Genomic DNA, 5949 nt, shown 5'->3' on the forward strand with positions numbered 1-5949 from the left:
TGGTTTTATTCTATTCTATGGTGCTATTTTTTGTTTTATCTTATTACATTTTTTTGTATACACTGTTCTGTCCATTTATTTTTTGACACAATAAATCTCAGAGATCTCTTATTATCCATTTGTGTGGCCCCTTCATCCTTAATTTTTTTCTTACAACTTTATTTAAAGAAGACAGATACATGTACATATTCTTTAAAGCATTTTGGAAATCTTTTTAGAGGTTTGATGGCATGCATTAAAATCCCACTAGTTACCATAAGCATAAAGTACATGTAGAACAGAACAGAACATGAAAACAGTCAGAATTTTCTTGGTGTGTATAGATTAAACATAATGATCTTTGAGTACCAAAAATCACCACAAAGCTATATTCCTAGCTCTTGGATTATTAATGATTTAATGTCTAGGTGTACCACACTCTGAGAGGGTGCGATACTCTTGTTCTTTTTTTTTCCTAAGAAGGAGTGAGGCTTAGCAGTCTATTTGTTTTCTAATCAGAAACAGAAGGAGGCAGATCCCAATGGGAGTGGAGGGAAGGAGAAAGAAAAAACCATAATCACGATATGTTATGTAAGAAAAACAAACTCTTCAATAAAAGGAAAAATATAAATATCTTATATTGTTTATATATGTGTTAAAAATTACCTATTAACAACTGAAAATATTATTACCTAGATTGGTAATTAATATACTTGTTAAATGTGGAATTTCAGATATTAAAATTAATCCTTTATATATTATGTACCTACTTGAAACTGTCTCTACTGAGTTCTCACAATGAACTGAGAAATGCTATGAAACACGTGACCACTCATTCACATTCAGCTCTCTGCACTGGTTCATCATTTCCTGCCATCTCATCTTCTTTTCACATGTATAATATTTAAGATTATGTATGTTAGAGATAAATATAATTAAATTAATGAAAATATATTCATCATTGTAATAGACTTTTAGAACCTTCTTAAGCTTCAAAAAACAATTGTACAGACATTGTAGTGTATTTTCCTAATTAGTAATATCCACATTAGAGCAGTGCATAGGTTAAAGTCAATTGTTGATATTACATTTGCTGTGCATTGAACTGTTTTACATAGATTTTGACAAATGCTTAGTTACCATTACAGTATCACAAGTATTAGAGGCTCACTAACTTAAAAATCCTCTGTGTTCTTAATCACCTGGCTTTTTTACACAGTTATTTAGCAATCTCTTGTGTCTCTTGCATCTACTTTTGGCTCTTCCAGAGTTCTACATAGAAATCTACAGCCTTTATAAGCTAAATCCTTCAAATACATAGGCAGTAAGCTTTGCTGCTTCTTCTTGTAGTTCAGGGGATCCTCTCTTTACTTTAGGGACATAAGATGAATGATTTATATCCACCATGAGGATATATTGTATCATTGCATTCAAAACTGAGAGAGCCAATCAGTCATTTACTGCAAGCTCCACAGCTCTTGATCAGTGACAATATTTCTCTCTTTTTAACTTAAGGTGTTGATTACATTTAAAAATATATATAATACAGGAAATTGCTACTCATAAATGGACCAGGTGTTGATTTATCTTAAATAATATGGAGAAGTCTTTGCTATCAGTTTATAGAAAGAATTTGGGAAGTGTTATGCCTGTAGGAAGCTCCTACCAGAGTGACCTTAGAAAATGGAACTTGATGCCTGAGATTGTCAATGGAAATGAGAATTCTGAAGGAATTTGGGATAAAGGCAACTTTGTTTACTGTGGCAAACACTGCAGACACATTTCATCTTAGGAGACTATGAAAGGCTGACCTTAATGTGCTAGTTTATCGAGAAAAGAAATTTCAAAGCAGCAAGTCATTTGATCAATGGGGCAGATATTACTGGCTTTTATAGCCAGCTTTGCACTAAGGATGAGGAGGGGAAAAGGAGTGAAAAAGAGAGAACTCTGGGGCGTTGAAATTTAGCCAGAGAAAGGAATAGTCTAAAAGTGCAGCCAACTGTGATACAGCTGCCAAAGAGATTATTGAGGTTAAAGCAAAGCCAAGTTCTTTGCATCAGGACAAATGGGAATGGTGGCTTAAGGACATTTCCCAAACTGGCAAAGTCACAGCCAATACTGGTTGTGAGCTGTCAAACTAAAACCCTATTTCAAAGAGATTCCAGAGCAGACTCTTTTAGAAATAAGGCAATGTGCTGCCCTTCTCTTCAGTAGTACCCTGGGAGTCTTACAGGTGGCCTGCAGGAAGACCCTCTGAGACACCAAAAATTTGTTCATGCAGATCCTCCTATAGTTCAGGAGGACAAGAGTTTTCCATGTGGTACTGGTTTGTAAAGTCATGAAAGATCTAAAATGACGGTGCTACAGAAGCTTCCACAAAGGGTTCAAAGTAAGTTTAGGGGGTTGGACGTCATGTTCCTATGTCCATCACCAGTATATGACAAGGTATGTTATGCCTGCTAAGGAAACATATACTGTGTGCAAAGTTTTGGAGATTGATTATGTAAGTTCGTATCATCAAACTATATGATAGGATCATCCAACTCTTTGACAAGAACTTCAGAGATTTAATGATTTTCCTATAAGTTTTCAACAATCTTTGGTCCTAGCCCTCTTTAATATTCCTCTCTTTGGGAATAATTATGATTATTCTATATAACCATGCCTTACAAATACTTGATAATTTTTTGATTTTGTGTAGGCATGGAGGAATTTTTATAGAATTTCAGAGAAGGATTTGGTAATAGGACTTTTGAAAAATATTTAAGCAGTTGAGAGTCCAGGAACTTGAAGATAAACTGAATCTACTTTGCAATATTGAATAGACATCAACTTTAGAAGATTATGAAATTTGTGTGTAAATTGAACTTTAGAAGTCAGGATTGAAATTATGAAATTTGTGTGTAAAATATTCCCCAGAGGAGGAAAATCTAAAATAAACATATTTAGGTACAAGGTTTTATCTCCTGACCCCTTTAACCTCAAAGTCCTGGTAGATGAAAGCAGTGAACATACTAATATAAGGTTCAAAAATCCATATGGGTGAATAGTGGTCCATTCTTATTGACAAAGCCTAAGGGAACTGAAACCTCTGAAAGAAAAAAAATTCAGAAAAGTTTGATACTCAGCATGCCTTTCAATTCAAGAAATCAAAGATAAAATATTTCTAGGTAAGTTGGTGTTTAAACAGTCTTGTAGGAGCCACCTCTGAGTGTACAGAAGTCCAAAATCTTCTAAAAGGAACTTGGTGTGCCAAGATGACTGGTGAACACATGAATTCAGCAGGAAAGGAGTAGCCTTATGTGGATGGTCCCAGGACCATAGACTCTTGTGGGGAAAAAAGAAAAAACTCAGAGCAATGTTTCAAGGGCCAGGACAGGGCACTTACACTCCAGCCAGTGTATCAGGAACAGAGGCCAACACCACAAAAGAACTCACAAAAGTGTTTAGGAACAGAGGCCAACACCACAAAAGAACTCACAAAAGTGTTGATAATGGTGTGGGAGCCTTCAGAGAATTCCACCTCTGTAGGGAGTTGTAAACTTTCTAAACTAAGATTCATACTAAGAACTGTAGGCAACTGAGGAATTCTAAGCACTGGAGAAATAGGCTTCTCTAGCTACTCAAAATTACAACTGTTTATCCAATATAAATGGATATTCCTGAAAACATATACATACAATTAACATTAGCAAGACCAAGCAGTATTTTATTCAGCAATTAAAATAAAAGAGGCCATGGGTCTGCTTGTTTGAGCAGCTCCCCGATGATGAGGACATTGGATGTAGTGCCATCGCCAGTTATGTCATCCTGGGCTGTAGCCACTTTTGCTATCAAAGAGGCCGTTAGGTGTTGAATTTGCATTTCATGAAGCAGCACATTGCCATCTTTAGTAAGTTTGATGTCTCCAGTACCAGATACAAGCATCTTCATGGTGCCTTTAGGCCCCAAGTTGGTCCTCAGAACATCCTGCAGGCCCCGTGCCGTGCTGATGTTCACCGCCAGCGCTGCCTGCACTCGGGCCACCTCGGCCTTAGGATTTAGGGTCTTCACCTCTACATTTCTGAAGGTCTTCATCCCAGAATAATAACGGAAGGTTTTGAAGCTGCAAAGGAAAAGGCACTCCAGTTTTTGGAACAAGTCAAAGTAAGCAAAGAGATGGACAGAGAAACACTCATCGATGTGGCCAGGACCTCTCTGCGGACTAAAGTGCATGCTGAACTTGCAGATGTCTTGACAGAGGCTGTGGTGGACTCCATTTTGGCTATTAGGAAAAAAGATGAACCCATTGGTTGAGATCATGGAGATGAAACATAAATCTGAAACTGATACAAGCTTAATCAGGGGGCTTGTTTTGGATCATGGGGCACGCATCCTGATATGAAGAAAAGAGTAGAGAATGCCTACATCCTCACATGCAACGTGTCCTTAGAGTATGAGAAAACAGAAGTGAATTCTGGGTTTTTTACAAGAGTGCAGAAGAGAGAGAGAAACTAGTAAAGGCTGAAAGAAAATTCATTGAAGATAGAGTTAAAAAAATCATAGAACTGAAGAAGAAAGTCTGTGGTGATTCAGATAAAGGATTCGTCGTTATTAATCAAAAGGGGATTGACCCCTTTTCTTTAGATGCCCTTGCGAAAGAAGGTATCGTAGCTCTGCGCAGAGCCAAGAGGAGAAACATGGAAAGGCTGTCACTTGCTTGTGGTGGGATTGCTCTGAATTCCTTTGATGACCTAAATCCCGACTGTTTGGGACATGCAGGGTTTGTCTATGGGTATACACTGGGTGAGGAGAAGTTCACCTTTATTGTGAAGTGTAACAATCCCTGTTCTGTCACTTTACTGGTTCAAGGACCAAATAAGCACACACTGACTCAAATCAAGGATGCAATAAGAGATGGCTTGAGGGCTGTCAAAAATGCTATTGATGATGGCTGTGTTGTCCCGGGGGCAGCTGCTGTGGAAGTGGCACTGGCAGAAGCTCTGATTAAATACAAGCCCAGTGTGAAGGGCAGGGCTCAGCTTGGAGTCCAGGCATTTGCAGATGCCTTGCTCATCATTCCCAAGGTTCTTGCGCAGAACTCTGGTTTTGATCTTCAGGAAACATTAGTTAAAGTTCAAGCTGAACATTCAGAATCTCGTCAGCTTGTAGGTGTGGATCTGAACACAGGTGAGCCGATGGTGGCCGCACAAATGCGTGTGTGAAGAAGCAGCTGCTTCATTCCTGTACTGTGATCGCCACCAACATTCTCCTGGTTGACGAGATCATGAGAGCTGGGATGTCCTCTCTGAAGGGTTGAAGAAGTCTGCCTGTGATGCTGCAGAATGTTGGGGGGAATGGTTATTTTTGTCCAAGCTTCAAGTGATTTGGAAAAGAATTTTCTCTTACTGATTGGAGAAAAGGAACAGGACATTTGGCACCTATTTAAATTATAATACTGTAAAATTTTGTTTCATTTTTCCATTGAGTGTCTGAACACACTCAGAGCAGGTCTTTTTAAACCCACTGAACAAGATGTTTTAGCTACAGTGATATATAAGATAAGCATGTTGTCTACCTTGTTCCTGAAGTGTTCCTTGAGATTTTGTAATGGTTTTCTCCTAAATAAGGCATGGTGGTGCGTGCCTGTAAGCCTAGCACTTTGGAATAAAGTCTGGAAGTTCTACACCAACTCAGGCTACAGGAGATTCCAGCTCAAAAGAATTTTATTAATGGATGTATTTGAAATTATCCAACCAACTCTCTATTAAACATGTAAGATTCTTGCCAGTGTAAAAGACACCTGGGTAATTTAAGGGTTTCATAATATCTCTAATAAATACTTAAGAGTGAAAAAAAAGAGGCCATGAATTTGAATAACTACTAAGGGGAATTATTAGAGAGTTTAAAGTAAGTAGAGGTTTGGGGTTAGGGTTAGAAAGAGAGGGAAGAATTATAATTATAATCTCAAAAGAATATATGTATTGAAAA

At 37.9% G+C, this 5949-nt stretch overlaps 1 pseudogene across 1 annotated transcript; it reads left to right on the forward strand.

Annotated features, from left to right (window-relative positions):
• The first annotated feature begins 2331 nt into the window (after positions 1–2331).
• Positions 2332–5540, forward strand: LOC308429727 (T-complex protein 1 subunit zeta-like; annotated as a pseudogene). Its single transcript has 2 exons — positions 2332–2424; positions 4024–5540. The product of its transcript is annotated as a T-complex protein 1 subunit zeta-like (transcript).
• The last annotated feature ends 409 nt before the right edge of the window (positions 5541–5949 follow it).

The sequence above is a fragment of the Micromys minutus genome, assembly GCF_963924665.1.
Source record: "Micromys minutus genome assembly, chromosome: 14".
Classification (NCBI taxonomy): Eukaryota; Metazoa; Chordata; class Mammalia; order Rodentia; family Muridae; genus Micromys; species Micromys minutus.